Below are 17,326 nucleotides of genomic sequence, written 5' to 3'. Positions count from 1 at the left end.
GACTACTCTATTAATAGATTTTCTCTATATCACCTATTAAAATTATTCAACATGATCCTTCAGTTAGCACTCTATTGTTAGATATCAAATCTCCTCTTTCCAAGTATATCCTTGATCCTCTTGATCATATATTTCTCCTTTGTCTTTTAACTATTCTACTCTATTCTCTCTAACTAATTCAGCAATTCATATCTTTTCCATAAACTCCATAGTCACTATGAATGATCTCTCTCTACACTTATCATTTGTCCTTCTCCTCTCATTTGTAGACACAAGCACATTAGGGTTTTCCATCTTGAAGAAGACTTAGGTGAGATAGGGCTATAGGAATCAACGACTGTGATTCATCCATTTTTCCACTTAACACATCCCTTATTCTGATTGGTTGCATGCACTGCATAGGGATTCTCAATATACCTTTGTATATATCTTCTAAAATTGTAAAAAAATCCTTAAGTCATCCCAAAAATGGTTTACATAGGAGTTTGTGACATTATAAATAACTATGCCAAAAACTATTTACTTAGCACTTGAAAGTTCTGATCCTCGACATTCACTATATCTTTAATGTTGTCACTTGGCTCCTGAATGACTTAACATCCACTATTTTACTCAACACCTAAATCACTTGGCATATATGACTTGCTCAAAACTTGAGTGACTCTATACATACCATCTACTCGACACATACTAGTGTTTGGTACTAACTATGTCTATTGCTTGACATACACTACTTACTTGGCATGCACTAAGTTCTATTAAGTAATGATTTAAGTGTTTTGTTGCTGCCTTGTCAAAACCAAATTGAGATCAACAATCTCCCCCTTTGACATGAGTGCTAAAAATACTTTGTCATGCATATACAACCTAACTATGAACATAACTTAGATAATCTATATACATTACTTGGCTCTCATACACAATTAATTTTTTTGCAAAACTGATGACATAATGGTCATACCTTATTGCATCAAAATTTCATAACTCCCCCTGAGTCGATATTTCCTTTCTATAATTGAATTTTGTACTCATGTTGAGTAAATTTGTGATCTTTTATTGTTCCCTATTTCTACATGAGTACTCTCCTTGACTTAAAACTGTACTATGCATTTTTCAATCTTCTTTCTCATTATTTCCTATTCCCACTTTTTGTCTCATCTCCCTTTATTGCAAAGAAATTATAATCCCCCTTTTGACACTAATTTAATTTGGGTGGTACATTGATAGCATGTTTACCCAAATTTTTTTGTGGACTTCCATGATTATTTTCAATGCTCCATCCCAGTTATTGCATGCTACCTCTAGAGATTGGTATTGAACATCTAGCTGGGCAACAAGGTGAACTAGGCCATCATGTGTTGAAAGTTGGTTATCTTTCTTCATCAATGTTTTAGCAAATTCTAGTTCCTTATGAAATATTTACATGTGTGTGTCAACATGGATTGGATACTAATCAAGGTAGCACTTATGTTTGCATCTTGTGTTTGCAGCTCAACTAGCTTACCTTGAGTAGATAATAGTCTTTGAAAATGAGACTGGCTTTGACTAGGAGATAGTTACAATGTTAAACCTATGAGCTATAGATATCCTTGTAGCTAGTCAATAGCCCTATGTACTTCTTGTGTAAATAAATTCACATCACAAAGCTTTGTGTAAAGAGAAAAGATATTCTCCAACACCTTTTTCACATCCTTCATTTTGGTTGCTAAGTGAACTTGTCTCAGTACAATATCACTAGAAATATTTTCAAGAAATTTGGAGTGAAACTTATTTTTAGACCATTCTAGAAGTTTAACATTGTAATCTAGGTCTTCATCCTTGATCTTATTGCTATGTTGACTAGTTTCTCAGTGATTGGTTTTTCCTTACTCAACTCTAGAAGAATGAATACATTAAGAAATATCTCTTTGATGTCATGAAGTACTTGCTTTTGCTTATGCTCTCATCTAAGCAACTCCTTTTGTTTCTTCCTTTGAAGAAATTCTTGTAGAATTCTTATTTGTTCTATGGTGATTGTTACAAGATCAAAATTTGGTAGTTCAATCACCTCATCTAAGATTACATCTCCATAAGATGTACCTTAAACATACTTAGATTTACTAGGACTAAGCCTTGATATTTGTAAGGGTGTAGCATCTGTATTTGATCATTAGAGTGTTTGACTAGTGGGAGGTGATAGATAAACTAGTACGGTAACCAAGGTCTATATAGAAATTTGTTCCCTTGGCTTAGTAGTCAAAATCAACTCTTCAATCCTATCCTCCTTTTCTTTTTTGTTATCTTCATCTTGCATTTGTGAGATAGGTGCAGGGCTGGCTTCCTAACCTATGTGGAATTCTATCCCATCCTTCTCAATAGTTAATACTACTTGCATTGAATTATTTGGCACTAATGTGCTGACATCTAGTGTCACTACATCCTTCACTTGATATACCACAATGGGAATTACAATTTGTAAGTCAGTCATGACACTTGCCTATTATTTGTCTTTTGTAGATTGAGGAGGAATGTTGGTTGTTTTTGTGATTTCTCCCATGTAGATGCCAATTTTTTGTTCTCAATCTTATCTAGTCTCACCAATATAGGATTACTACATAATGTAGTTGTTGTGGTGGAGCCAATCAAAAGTTTCTTCATGTCTTCATCTATCAAGGGATTGATTTTTTGAGTAGATTTGTACGGAACATCCTTTATTTGTATTGAGTCCTAGTGACTCACTTGGTCTACATGTGGGGGGCTAGCACTTGGCACTTGTACCTCTGGTACATTATGATCATCCTACTACTTGTCATCAACCATGGCCTCTATTGGTTCTTCTATTTTAGTACCTCCCACATGACTATACTTGACTTGGATTTCCTATCCATGTTCATATTTCTTATCTCCAACTTCCTTAGGAACTTGATCACTTTTCTTTTCTATTGTCAACCCATAGATGACTTTCCATATCTGGGTGCTCTACTTGAAAAAATCTTCAAATCTATTTTACAAAATGTTAAAGGCTCTATATTTGGGGGAAAATCTCCTATTGAATTTATTCATGGATTTTTTCATCTTTTCCTTATCTAAAGCAGGCATTACTTTGGCAAGTGTAGCCTCCCTAATCTATCCTTTTGTTGTCAAACTATACTACCACTTCTGCTCAACTCAGTCATTAAGAATCTTTAGTAGTTAGTTGGAAATCTCTATAGGTGTGTTCTTAAATGTAACTATCATCTCATATATTACTTCTTTGACCTTATTTTGATTAATCTTACCTAACTTATCAAATACAACATGTGTAAAACCAGACAAATCTGCATTATTCTTGACATTTTCACACAAGTTGTTTATATTTGATGAGGGATTATGGCTTACCAGCTAAAATTGATTGATGTCATCTAATTCTATCCTCTTCTCATCTAACTCATCTTCTAGAGTGTATTTTCTCCTTGCATATGTCTTCTTTGTAGGCTAGCTTAGCTTTGCTAAGGTAATAGTCTTCTTTCCTTTTAGTTTATCTACCTCCTTTACTTTCTTAGTGGATACCCTTGTGCTAGACTTGGTAGAAGGTACTGTTGGCTTCTATTGTGAAATTTTCACAAGATTCTTCTTGGGTTTCTCCACTTCAAGTTCCTTTACTTTCCTCTTCTTCTTTTTAGCTAGCTTAGGTGCTTTCTTGGCACCTTCAATATTCCCTTCTTGATCTTCTCCTTGGCCTAGAGTGAGTGCCAATGGGGATTTAGCTTGATGTTCTTCTTCATAATCTTCATCTTTATCTTCATCTTCATCTTCATCTTCTTCTTCCTCTCCCCCTTCACCAAATCTCTCCTTAAGCTTCTTCACAAGCTTATTTTTCTTTCTTATCACAATAGTTGTCTTCAAATCAATTGTGATTCTTGATTTGGCTTCTTCATAGTTTCCAAATGAGGTGGCACTCATATAAACTTCCTCTACCAATCAAGTTGTAATAGTTACAAATGTCTCATCTACATTGAATTCATAAGCCAAGGGCTTTAGCCATTTGACCCTAGGTATGGTTTCCTACACATATGTGTAATCTACATCAACTAGAAAGAAAACATCATTGTAGTATTGTTCAGCTAGTGATACAGGAATCCTTAGCCTTTGTTTCATAGAATTTTTGAAGTCTTCAAAAATAGCTTGTCATTACTATTTCAAAATTGTCTCCAAGATGTTCAATTAGATCTGCAATCTATAATGTACTGGCCCATTGGTCTTTCATACTATTTGACCAAAGGTTAGAAAATTGTTCTACACATAGAAGAATATGCAGACAAGTAGTGAAAAAATTAGCATTGTGCACTCTTTGTCTTTCTTATGGCCTCTAGGTTTCCTAATAGCTACTGAAGTTGTAACTTGGTAATGTCATAAGTGTGATCTTTCTTCACTATCTTATACCCCAAATCTATAACCATGTAAGATACACTACTTAATATGTTGGATTGAAATAACTTGTAAACAATCACTTTTACTGCAAAGTCAATTAGGGGATCTAAAACTATGTCTATGGACATCCCTATCTTATTCCATACCACCCCCGTATCTCTCTTAATTACATCCTTTGCATCACTTCACATAGTTTTAGGTCTGTCTAGGATTGGATACCCTGATACTCAATGGATGATCCTCTTAGTGATCTTAATGGGTCCATTTTCCAACCAAATGAAATTGTTATGAATACAACTCAGAACAATGTGTATCTAATTGTTCTTAAAAATTTGACAAAAATCTAGGGCATGATTTAACCCTTTCCATTCAATAATATTGTACTCTTTCCTCAAAACTCCATTATCACAAAGTTTTCTATATGCATCTCTTATTTCCATGTCTCCTATTTCTCCTATCTTTCCAATGTAGCAACATCTGACATCTTGTATCATTAAATTTTTTGGTGGTATCATCAATAACACATGAGATAGATCTCCCTTATATTCTATCTTAGGAATAGCTTGAAAGGGTGGTTGTTTAACTTCATTACTAATTAATTGCACATAAAAACTTCTTTTCCTTCCTTCCTAACATTTTCAGAAGAGCTAGATGCCATTTTATGTAACTAGGGTTTGCAAAAATTCAAACAACATAAGTTGACACTAGTAAAATACCTTTCAAATCTGATGAATGATAACGAGTAGCAATTGAATCTAGTTCACAAAAACTTGAATCTTTCTCCTTAGTTCACCTTGTGCTCTCCGTGCTCTCTTCAATCTATAATGAGTATAAATGAGTAGAGAATTGAATATATAACCCTTGTTATTTGGCAACAAATTTTTAATGCTTATACAACTATAATCTTGGCTATCATAGGATTTCTAATACAATGGAGCCTAATGGGATTGATCACAAGGTGATCAATTGGTCCAAAAACCCTCTTCGCTGAAGTCCTTCAACCAAATCTCTTGGTTAAGATGATCAAATGTGAAATCACCAATCAAAAGTACTAAAAAGATGCTACAAGGTTATCACAACCCTACATCCAAAAAAGGAAAACCCTAATCACTAGGTAACCCTATGAACAAGACAATTTATCACAAGTTTCTCACAATGCACAAATTGACCAATTTTAAGAAAAAGAACCTTAAACTTCTTCAAATGAATAAGGAAGACTCCAACACATGGAAATTGTCTATTTAGGTCACCAATGACATGAAAAAATGGTTAAAACTAAACTATGTAAGTTTTTCCACATAGTTATTTTGATAAGCCATCCAAAAAGACTAGTAGCCCTTTTTGATGAAAATCAAATTTTAAAGGAAATATCTCCACACAACCTAAGGAATGAAATCAATTTTTGGACACCCTTTTGGGACTCACAAAACATACTAAGGAAAAAAGGTTTGATGACACAAACAAATGGGCTTTTGTTCACTTTCTCACTTAGGTAACTAAGGTAGTTAGGCCTCCATTTACAAAAGAAGTATATGTTATAGGACTCCATCTTATAAAAAAATTATGGGAACATGTGAGGAAAATACTAGGCAAGTCACAAACTTGATTTCAAGCCTTGATGCAAAATCTAGTTGGAGTTGTGGAAGATGTTGCATCCTTTTCCTAGTATGCACATGGGAAATGTATGCCTAGGGCATCAAAGTTATCAAAGATCCCTAAAAGTATAAGCTTAAAACCACTTGAATCTTAACATACATATCCAATACTAGGATTTCACCAAAGGCCATTAAATTCCCATGGTGAAATCCTCCCCTATGCTTATAAATGCTTCAAAACCCTAGGCTAGCAAGAAATTCGAACCTACTTACACAAAAATGTGAATATCTTGAGTTAGGGAATAGATGCAAACTTAAAAATAGAAACATTGAAAAGTTACTTCATCCACCTATCCAAAAATTTAGGTTTTAAACCATGGATGAATCTGTAGGAATCCGTACAACACAAGACAATAGACTATTTGCAGTAAAAACAAGGATTTTATTGATGGAAAGTTGAAAATAAATTATCTCTCTACCTATCACCCACCTGAAAGGGATTATTATAGGCCTTCCAATGGTCATAACAAAATTTCAAGCTTTTTATGGCCATTGGGGAATTTTTTGCGTTGATTCACAAAAAGTTTCTTGATAACTTTTCAAGCGATTTTGCATTTTTTGTACTTTTTGTGCTTTACAAGAAATGGCTATGAAAACTTAAATGTAATGACCCAAATAGGTCTTAAACATGATATACCATGAAATAATCCAAAATCCTAAGATTCTAGGCCCTTTGACCACCTTTGACCATAGTTGACCAAGGGCTTATAACAATGCCAATCTTGGAACTAGGTTTTACAATTTGGTCTAGATGCCTATTGATTAATCTTTCTAAGGTTTTATTTTTGGATCCGAGCTTTTACATTTGAATCCAAGGTTTGTGACCTAGTCTACAAGGTTTGGATTTATCATGGGTTATCCTACACCATACTCCCCTTGTGTTTGAAAACTCAAGTTCCTACTTGAGGGCAATTGCTCCATAGAAGTACCATGTTGCTTGATTTGGTCTTTTATCATCCAAGTTGCATCATTATTGGGGAGCCCTTTCCACTTGAATAAGTATTACATGTACTTCTTATTTCTAGTCTATTTTAGCAACTTGGGTATCCAAAATTTCTTCTAACTCCATTGGTTTTCTTTGAGGGAGATCAATTACATAGTCTTCACTATGGATGTCTACTTTCTCACCTTGTTCACTTGTTGAATCTTCTATGCCTTTGTATGGGGTGAGGTCTACAACATTGAAGACTAGAGAAATCTACAAGGTAGGGGGAACAGAGATCTCATATGCATACGTGTAAATGCTAGAAAAATAAGACTAAATAATTGAGCCATAATTATGGTGGATTTGAAGGTGTAAATTGGAGGGAGGATTAAAATTGTAATTTAGAATATTCCAGAAAAAGAATCAGGTCAAAAGGTTGCATGGTTTGAAAGTTGTCACAGTTTTTTGATTTCTGGAGACCTCCTAAGAATGCTTTGAAGTTAGGTTTAGGGCATTAAATGAACTCATAGAGGGCCAAAAAATGGGGGATGAGTGAAGCCTATCCATAGGGCTATAGAGCACGTTGAGAGCTTTCTAAAAATGTAAATGGTTCATCAATCGGAGCTACAGTTCAAAAGTTATGCCTCCTAGAAGTTCAGTTACCATTTCTGGATTCTTCTCATTTTGTGTTGACTTCTAATGCGACTTTTGGAGCCTTCTATTTGGTTGGTGGATGCCAAAAAACACTTTCTAGAATGTATTCCTAATCCTTAACCCTTTGGGGTCTATTTAAGGACATTTCTGGCATTGTAAAAGGCAGTTCGGAGTGGAGTTTGAGAGAAGGTACTGGGAGAAAAAAATATCTCCAGATTTATGCTATTGTAAGCCCATAGGGCATGTTTTGGAGTCTGTTTCTCTGCACTAAGTGTACTAGCATATTTTCATAGTTAATAAAATTTTTTCTTTCCTATTGTGTCCATTCTGTGCTTGGGTTGTGTCCCCATCAATCATACTCTTTCTGGACTATTGTTGTACTTGTGTTTGAGTTCCTTAATCTTGGGCGAATTTTCCATAAGACAAATTCTTACAATGTCAATATATTCTTATTTCAACCTCTTGATTCATTGTTAGTGTGTCCCAATAGGTTTATTATATCAATTGATGAATACTGATAACCTATGTATCAGTAGGGGTGTTAACTGATGGATATGATTTAAATGTTGTACCCTTCATACTTTGGGAGTAGATCTACCCAATGTTAGTAGATCTAGTTGGTGTGTAACATATGGTGGACTACATGTTTTAGGTCGATCCATGTTCAAACATGTTATTTGTGTTTTAGTCTTAACTACTACTTTGTAACATGTTCATCATGATCATTGGCACTAGAAATCTTGATGATGGTTTTGCACATTATTTTGCTTGAGGTGGTTCACATTTCATTCCTTCCCACAATAGGAATGTCACAGTGTGACTTATTTTTAAATCCATTTTAATTGATAATACGAGGGAAACCAATAGTACAACAAGAGAGAATATTTTAGTTGGTGATGAGTTCATAATAATTGTATATGAATAATATGTGATGTAAGAGAAAATTTATTGTGATGATGATTGCATGTTGAGGTAGGTAGTGGAAGACTGTGTTGTAGTGTATTGATGACTATGTTCAATGGTGGATTCAACTTTTGTTTCTTATTTACTAGCTATAAGCCTTATTGTATTGGAAATAAGCCTTTATTATATTCTTGAGTTGTCAACCACATTGGAAGTGAGCCTACCAAAAGTTCCCTATATTAAAGTGATCATAACTACAAATGGGATTGTTGTAAAAATTATCTTAATCTGTGTCACCCTAATAGGTGTTCATGTCATAAGAATTAGCTTCTCCATGGTTTTTCCTAATTTGGGTTTCCACATAAATCTTGGTGTTATTTTTGTTGTTCTTCCTATTTTTTCATGTTACTTTTTCTATGGATGTTTATTGTACTTAACTGATAAATTAGTAATTGTTATTGATATTATTTTAAAGTTTACCAATAGAGAAAATGTTTTATAACTTGTTTGGGAATAGCTAATTCACCCCTCTTATTTACTTGACATATTCTTAAAGTCACCATACTAAATGTGTTGTCAAATAAAGTGAACTAGGATCTTAGTATAGTTCTAGTATGTTTATGCTCCATTGGGTTGTGTGAGATGTAAATAACACTTATCATAAGGAGATCCAAACTGTATCATCAACTCATAAAGATAAATAATTTCGTGGCTAGCCAATAATATCAACCTTAGTTGATGACAATGCAATAGTAACTTTTCTCTTACAAAACCATGCAATAATACTATAACTAAAACAAATGGAATTTCTTGAAGTAGACTTCTGATTATGAACATAACCAACCCAATCAGCGTCAATGAAGCCCACAATTTGAATAACACTTGATGTGTAGTGAGTGCCAAACCTTTTGGTGCCTTGAATTTACCTCAAGATACATTTGGCATCATTATAATTAATTTCATGAGGATCTTGTGAGCAATATGAGACAATAATAACTACAAAAAAATATTAGGATGACTATATATTAAGAATATTAGGCCGCCAACCAACCATCGATACAATGTAGCATTAATTGATAGAGTAGTGCAACTAATAGAAAACACATAAATTGATTGAACATGATTAGAGATAGGATTTAAAGGATTTAAAATAATAGAACAACCTCCTTAATAAGTGTACAATCCCAAGTAAAAAGCATTTTCCAATGGAGGAGATGGAGAAACCTCACCAATACGATTGGAATTATCAACTAAAGAAACAACATCCCCATGAAGAAACGCAATCATTGAAGGAGGTAGGTAATGGATAATTCATTTGAGTAATCATATAAATGAACATCATGATGAAACCAATCTTTTCATGATAGTATTGAATAATTAATAACTATTCACATCCTCACAATAGCCAACAAAAAAGAACCATTGACTCTTATTTTCTATTTGTCTCCTCTTAGAAGAATGAATGACCAACCACCACTACCTAATACTATGAAGAAGGATAGCTAAGGGTTGACATGAGACCAAGCCTTTTTACAAGTCATATTCAAAACTTCCATGTGAGACATATGGGTCTGAATGTAGTTGGCAAGATTAACAACTTCTATCTAAAATATTGAAACCCTAGAACTAGTTGGAACATACAATTGGTTGTATCTTTAAATTTCTTCAATTATTCTTCTTAGTCATACCATTTCACTAAGGAATGTGTTGGTTAACACATTTTTCCTTATAATATAGCTTTAAGAATGACCCATTATGTCTAAGATTAAAGACAAATTGGGAACTAACATTAGGAGAAATTGCCATTGATTAGGAATGTACCTCTAAATTTAGAGGCTCAACTCCCTCTTATGATGCATTTTTGTTTTTTGAGGGTTTTATTTTAACTATAAACTAGGAAAGTAAAACCAATATTTTCACATAGCCATGGCATAGATGTAGTTACAAATTAAGTATCAAAGGAAACAAAGAGAAATAGCTCAATTATTGTTCAACCAAAACCTATAAAGAATAGTTGGGAGATAAACAAAAATCCATTTAAAAATCATGAACAAGTTAAGACACAAAGATAACAACATGAATATATGCATGATGTTTTGTAGAAAAAGGAAACATCAAGAAAAAATAATAGGGAAAAACCGAAAATGAACATCTAAAGAGGGCATTGATAAACATAAATATTCATGAACTCTTTTATTCCCTTGATTAAATTAGGAAGCACAAAGACTCCTCTTTCCATAGAACAAAACTTATTCTAAAAAACTATTATTATCTCTCCTCCTTGATAAATAAAACTAAAACTACCCTCCTCTTCAATCCATTCTCATGCCTCCAAGGATAAGGGGGATGAAAAATCTAGAATACAATAAAATTACATAGGGATTCTTACAAGATAGACTGCAAGATCTACTTAAATATAGTTGGAAAAAGACAAAGACAAAGCCTCCTAACTACATATTTGTGTTATCTTCTAGTAATGCACCTCTATATTTTAACAATCAATTCCATTTTTTTTAAAAATGTTTATATCAGTGATTTGTAATTGCTCTTGTTGTTGGAATTTAATGCTCCAATAGTTGGAGAGTTACAAAAGAAATCAAATAAGATTGTATATTTTTTTGAGTTAGCTGTTAGTAAGTTATAGTTAGATATCAAGTTCATGTGTGTGTTGTCAATTATTTTAGTTTGTTGTCAATTGTATTAGTTTGTAGTCATTTGTATTAGCATAATTATAGGATCTTGATGAATTCATATGAATCTATATATTTGTAATTTGTATTACCAATAATGAATAACAGGCTGCAAGTTTAGTATCTCTATTTTTAATACTTTGATCTATTTTTCTAATATGGTATCAAAGCCATCTTCCTATTAAATTTTTGTGTTAGAAAATAATCTATCAAGGAGATGAGGTCAGGTAAAGAACTAAAAAATAGTGATGGTGATAATGATTGCATCAAAGATGAAACCATTATTCTATTTTGAAGAAACCAATGCATAGAAGATAAGAAAGGATATAGTAGAGGCTAGATAGATTCTCAATAGTCTGAGGTGCTAACGGATTAGAGAAACTATACCTCATTGGGGTTATGAGACACACATGTGTGGATTGGTATCTAATAGTTGAAGAAGATCTAAAACTTTGGAAACTTGGCATCATACCTTAATGAAGGTTATTAGGCATTTCATGTGCAAATGGTGTTTTGAAGCTGGATGATAGCTGCATGACTATACTAGTAGTTGGGAGCTACTTGAAGAAGCCTTACTAGTCTAAGAATTATTTTTAATGAAAAAAATATGCATTATGTATTTCCTATTAGATGTTAGTTTAATATTGTAGCATTAAGAGGGGGTGTTGGAATTTATTTCTCCAATAGTTACAGAGTTACAAAAGAAACCAAATAAGATTTGAGATGTGTTTGAGTTAGGTTTCAGTAAGTTCTAGTTAGTTTTCAAGTTCATGTGTGTGTTGTCAATTGTATTAGTTTGTTGTCATTTGTATTAGCATAATTATAAGATCTTGAGGAAGTCATAAGACTCTATATATTTATAATTTGTATTACAAATAATGAATAACAAGTTGAAACTTTTATCTCTCATTTTAAATCTACTATTCTATTTTTCTAATACTCTCAACCAAACAATCTAAACAAATGACATCCAATCAACAAGGTGATTATATTCAAATTTTGAGAATTCCTATTGGAAAGTTTATGTTTCTACTCAATGAGCTTTAACATAATTTCTCCCACTATTATTATCACATTTTCATCATTAATGAATCACTAGTTGTATCAAAATCCATAGTTCTATACTAATAGATTGAGAAACATGGTGAGTGGTTGAAGGTTGGTTTTATTGGTGTTCTTTTTCCAAACTTTTTTTTTTTTTTACCATAGGGTTTTTTCAGTTCATGTTTTAAAGTATATGGATGCTCCCTTTTGAAAAAATCCTAGTTGCAAAGGGATTTAGGCAGAAACCCTAGGAAAGGTTTAAAAACCCATAAGTCTTTATTTTTCTTCATTATTTTTTCTTCACTTAGGAAGGGGGTCTTCATTGTTATGTTATGTTTTAGCTCCTAGGTGTTATTAACTTTAAGTTCTGACCTCACACACTCTTTTCTTTTAATATGCCTATGACTTAAATCACTCAATTAAGGGTTTTTCCTATGTGAAGGGGGGTCTCAATGTTCATGGCCAAGGAATTTTTCAATTTTGTTACCCATGGTCTTTTTCTAATCAAATTTTAAATCTTTGATTTTAATGATCTTTGGTGCTTTCCATTTTAATCACATGAAAATGGTGGATTTCTAAATTAATGACTATCATGCCCTATATTTACGAGGCAAAACATAACCAATTTTTTTAATTTTATAACATAGGAATGCTCATAAAGGACTATATAATGTCAATCTGATTATCAAGTGATTAGAAGTTTGAGATATGTAACAGTTATGTTTATAGGGTTGCCCAAGTTTTCAATTCCCTATGCAAAGTTATCCTTACTAGGATGTTTTAGGGTTCATCTCTAATTAGCACCAAATGTTAGGATAAATTTTTTTTTTGTTACAACATTAAGAAGGAAGTCAATTCCTTAATCTCTTGATATTACTATAAATTAGGGTTTACTAGTTGTCATGCCATGACATAATACTGGGTATAATCACAAACTTCGCTACTATGGTAGGGATTATGTTAAAGGGTACACTTATTAAAGATGCAAATGTATGTGCATTCTAAACTTTGATCAAGGTCATGATTGGATTATTGAATGTCGGCTAGTTACTTCACATATTAAGCCTTATTGCAATTCAATACTCGAATAACAAGTTATTCACCATTAGCAGTCTAGACAATTCACCCCTTAGTCCTTAATAAAATTTTCATTACATTATTACACCTTGTTTTATTTCCAACAATTAATGTTCTATCATTATTTAAGAGTGACATATAGTATGCTTACATTTCACAAGATATAGGTATAATATGAAACATTGACAATAATTTATTGGATCTATATTTTAGATGACATAAAAAGTATCATTTAATTCCTACACAATTGAAAACTAAATACTACATCTAAAGGTCACTTTAACCTAGAAAAATTCTACATAAAAATTAACCATATCCTGAATATTCTTCATGACCATTCTTCTCCTTCAATATTCATAACAAATTTTAATACATATGCACATCACCATTAAATATAAAATCTATTTTCCTTATTAAATGCTTTCAACATATTAATAAACCCATATGTACATTAATAATACTAAACTTTCATTTATATACTAACCACTAACTAATTCAAAACATTCTTATGTGTCTAGCATAACCCCTAACTATCTTCTAAACTCAATATGATAATTTCTAATACATTTCCTAAAGGTAACTTCACTATAATTAAATTCTTTTAGTCCTTTCTAATTTACTAATTAATATACTCCCCATCTACTAGTCTCACTATTAACTAACTATTATAACCCCTTTTTCCTTAATTGTGAATTTGCATCATTATCATCTAACTTAATTTTAACCCATACCCACTTTACTAACATTTTCCACTATCTATTTAACCCATACAATTCAAAAACTATATACTAACACTAAATCTATACATGTTGATTAAGCTCTACCAATTCAATACTAACTATCTTCTTAACTAAATATTGCTACACAATTTCTATATTACATTACCTTCATTACTACCAACATGTGATATTTCCTTTCACTTCTTTTTAACACACCCCATAGTTCCTCACTCCTTCCTAACTTTTTAACCATGTGGGTACCTCTCTTCTTAAGGATTCCTAACCTACCCTCCACCTAATGCAAACCAAGCCTTCCTCCTTCCCAAGCACATGGCCTGAGTGTCTTTCTCCCAAGTACTATGTGATATAACACATTCTTGCAACACATTGAGGCCTGATTGCATTCTTTATTTATGGTCTCAAAAATGGATGCCATGGTGTAGTACATGAGGGTGTCCTACATACTTGGAGGTCTCTTGGGACTAGGATAGAGAAGTGAAGGGAGGGAAAAATCACGTGATTTTACCTCTCCCTTGGCCCCAATTGTAAGCTTTGCCTTTGTTTAGCATGCCATTACTTGTTGACTTTGAGCACAATGCATTCTGATGCCTTGGTCAGTGTGAGCAGTGCGATTTGAAAGTTATATATTTATTTAAAGAAGTTTCTCTTCCATATCGAGTTGTCAAATTTCTTGGAAGGGAATGTGTAGGGGAGATTTATGATATTCAATTTTTTTTTTTGGTGAAAGGACTAATGTCCCCAACTCCTAGTCACATGATGATTGTGGCTTAGCCTCATTTTTTGAACTAGATAATGGTACTTTATTATCAAATCCTATGAATATTATTATTTTATTGTTCTTGTGATACTAAGAATATATCTTTATGAATATTATATTGGTCTGTAATTGGAGAGTAAATTTTTACTTCCTCCCCATACATTTTCCAGAGAGTAAAATACACTCTCTCAACACCTTCCTTTAGTTCAACCACCTTTTCTTTTTCATTGTCTTCATATTGAATTCTAGTGTAAATACCATATTTAGGAGTTAAACCAACAAGATCTTAGTTCAATGATTTAATAACTTCCCAACTTATGCATCTAATTGGAAAGCTTATTAAAGCCTAATGGAATCATTTATAATTTGAAACTTAAGAAATCTTAATGAACTTTTCACTTGTATCACCATAAATATATGTCTTCTATGACACTTGAGCAGGGTTAACTATGAATTCAACTAAATAATTTCTATATATTTTCAAGGGAACTATGAATATAACTGCATCCTAACCATACATCACAAAAAATAATGGACAAGATCAGACATGTTTTGTATACATGTCTCTCATAAAATTTCATAAACTAAATGTAGCTAATTAATAAATGAACCTTGAGTACAATTGAATGTCTACAATTTTCTTGTTGTCCCTTGAGTATTCAAAAAAAAGGCAATGACCATCCTTGAGATGAATCCCTTTGACATTCTATTTATGCTTTTTATGATTATCCACCTTTCCATTTCATTACAACTAAATACATGACTTTGAATTCTACAATACAAATACATATGATAATATAAAAATTTCTTCATTTCTTTCAAGGATCTATTCTTCACAAAAGTGTACATAAAATGAAGACCTTACTTTTACAATCCAATACACTAAATTGCAAAATTGAAGGGTTCATCTTTGCAATGCAATATTTAATAAAATAGAGAAAGATCTCATTCTTTCAGATGCATTATGATATGACACATCCCTCCCTTGCTACTATGCAATCATCCATTGGAACAATATGTATAAGATGGAGAGAGATTCTCCATTACATATACAATGTATGAAGACATGTTTCCTCCCTTAAGCACATCTACAAGATGATCTTTCAAGCTATTTCCCTTGCTCCCTTGAGCACAAAATCTGAAAATACATCACAACAAAAAAACAAGGACCATGGGTGCTCTCCACCCAACCATAGGCGTCCAAAGAGGCCACCCCCGCACTAAGGGAACATGGCTCAAATCAAGTTTCACACAAAATCTTGCAAATGCATAAACATTAAATTTCAAAACTTGAACAATTCCATCCCAAGGATATTTCACAATGGTTCACCAATGGAGCCATAAACATAGGGTGAAGGTGTGCTTTTCAGATGGAGACTTGCCATATCAAATCATATCTATGATAAACAATTTTCATGCCCTTCCGAGGCTATCACAAATCCAAAAATTTCCATGGCATTTTGGGGCTTTCACAATATTCCTCTAAACACACTACCATCAACTATAACTTCCTTGGAACCCATACTCCATAAACTTCCTATCTACACCATACTTCCCTTATCACGCCTGGCAAGATATGAATGATTATGGCATACAATGGAGCCCATACTCCAAGGTTCTCAAATACATTTTCAAGCCCAACTAAGCCCTTCACCTTGGACTTCTCTTCCCTTCCCAAAGGGTGAGTGAAGCCCTCACACCCATAACAACACTCATGCACAAAATCATGGAAGATCAAAATCAAGAAAACAACACAAGTGTCAAGTGACACATAAAAATGACACATTACATTCATAGTGACATGTCTCTAATAATCTATGAATTAAACTATTACACACCCATACAATTCATGTTTACAAAACAAAACACATTACAATGAGGTTTGAATCTTTTCCACTGATTCAACCTTGGCTATGTCATACTCACATGGGCTTGAGCCTTGGTTCTCCATTAAATCCCATGGTCAAATTCTTGCACACTAAACTTGAGCATCAGGGAAACTGTGTAAGTAATAAGTAAATGTGTGCAATAAATCATTATCACATTCAACATTAGGCTTGCACACTTCATCATTTCAAATTAACTTTCCATTTTATAGTCATTTTCATGTAAAATATTCGAAACATTAAAATATCAATCCCTACATATCAATATTGATCTTTACTTAGCATGATCTGAATAATATTCTAAACAACCTTATAATCTATTTTATATCATAGTGATGAAATACTGAATCCATGACTAGTAAGTCACTAGGCATGTGAATTAGGTCCTATTGCATATCACAATCTATCCTTTAACACTAATTTCTATTTAAACATTGCAATTTCACATTTCAAACATTTCTACAAATTCAATTTCTATTAAGTAATTAAAATAATTTAGAACATGAAATGAGGTCACTAAATATATCAATTAGGTCCTTGATGACATGAAGAAATAGAAGTTTTATTAGTCCTTTTTATGAACATTTGTTTATAACATGCTGAACT

This window comes from Cupressus sempervirens, chromosome 1, assembly GCF_028749045.1.
Source record: "Cupressus sempervirens isolate cs-2001-9-10 chromosome 1, ASM2874904v1, whole genome shotgun sequence".
Classification (NCBI taxonomy): Eukaryota; Viridiplantae; Streptophyta; class Pinopsida; order Cupressales; family Cupressaceae; genus Cupressus; species Cupressus sempervirens.
Note: the sequence above shows the minus strand (reverse complement) of the source record.